The sequence below is a fragment of the Mus pahari genome, chromosome 1, assembly GCF_900095145.1.
Source record: "Mus pahari chromosome 1, PAHARI_EIJ_v1.1, whole genome shotgun sequence".
Taxonomy (NCBI): domain Eukaryota; kingdom Metazoa; phylum Chordata; class Mammalia; order Rodentia; family Muridae; genus Mus; species Mus pahari.
Genome location: NC_034590.1, coordinates 102,053,349 through 102,054,677, shown reverse-complemented (window position 1 = coordinate 102,054,677; position 1,329 = coordinate 102,053,349). Strand labels below are relative to the sequence as shown.

The following is a 1,329-nucleotide window of genomic DNA, read 5'->3' as shown; positions in this document are numbered from 1 at the left end:
AAATTGGCCGAAAATGTGATCTTTACCTTCAGATATCAAGATGGTCCAAGGATAAGACAACATATAGCACAGTTGGGCTGATGTATGCCAAGTGACAATGAGTGACAAAGATACATACAGCAAGAGGATGGATACTGGGCTGTGGGTAGCCATGGTGGCTTATACACAGACAGGCAGTCTGAAGTGGAACTTGAAAGAATGTCTGACTCTAGGCTTATGCCCTTGAGGATAAAGTGTACCTCTGCCAGCGATGAGTACATTTGTGTGATTTTTGTCCTCTCAACCATCTCTGTCTGGGACCTGGACTCACTGTCACTCTCTAGGTAGAAATGAAAAAAAAAATGCAGAAAGGCCTGATATCCAGAACCTGCAAACACATTAGTGTAGTGAAAATTCTAGAATTTTAGCCTCTCTCTCTCTCTCTCTCTCTCTCTCTCTCTCTCTCTCTCTCTCTCTCTCTTTCTCCCTCCCTCCCTCCCTCCCTTTCTTTATTTCTTTATTTCTTTCAGTTCAAGATTTAATTGTCTTCATAACAAAATCATCTTAGAACTGGATCACTTGGCCCTTTCTCTTCTTATCTCCTCTCAGTTCAAAGTGTTCGCATCTCCCACTAGCCAGCATCCTCTTAGATCTTCAGTTGGGCTCCACACACTCAAGTCTCAGCCCACTCTTCTTTGCAGTTTTAGCCTTTTGGAGGAAAATAGACTTAATCTGTCCACCACAGCAGCTCTGTTTCCTGTCATAACGCTTAAAAAGAATCCTTGTCCTTCTTGTACTGTGTCACCTTGTGGGGTTGGTGCTTCCCACATTTCTTGCAGAATGTCCAGTGGGTCTTAGGAACACTCACCATGTTTGCAGGAGCATTATCAGATCAGAACAAAAGAGGATAGGGCAGCAACAGAAGTTCATATTGAATTTTGGTTTCTTAAAAAAACAAACAAACAACAAATATTATAAGAATGTGCTTTCATTTCAACCCAAGTATGGGGATGTGGGGCTGCTTCAGACTATCTGCAGCAGCTGATTAGATTTGCCTCGTGCACTAGCAGAGGTGTGGTTTCTGCAATTGTGTGACATTTGGAATTCTGGAAAAATTTCAGGGGGCATATAAATGCTAGGGACCCAATAGGTGGGGTTGATGGTTAATGGTGGTTCAGGGGGTTTGTTTGCAGTTTGTTACTAGTTGTGGTCAAAGAAGAAACAAGAGGAAAGTCATTAGACTCAGGGATCTCTATCTCTCTCCCCTTTATCCTTTCTCTCCTCTCTAGTGATAAGGGGTGAAACCAGAGGAATAAAAGGTGGGATAAAGAAGAATCCATAGAGTAGCAA

At 42.5% G+C, this 1,329-nt stretch overlaps 1 pseudogene; it reads right to left on the bottom strand.

The window, feature by feature from the left end:
• Positions 1-543: 543 nt before the first annotated feature.
• On the bottom strand, positions 544-850 carry LOC110335107 (annotated as a pseudogene).
• Between the last annotated feature and the right edge of the window lie 479 nt (positions 851-1,329).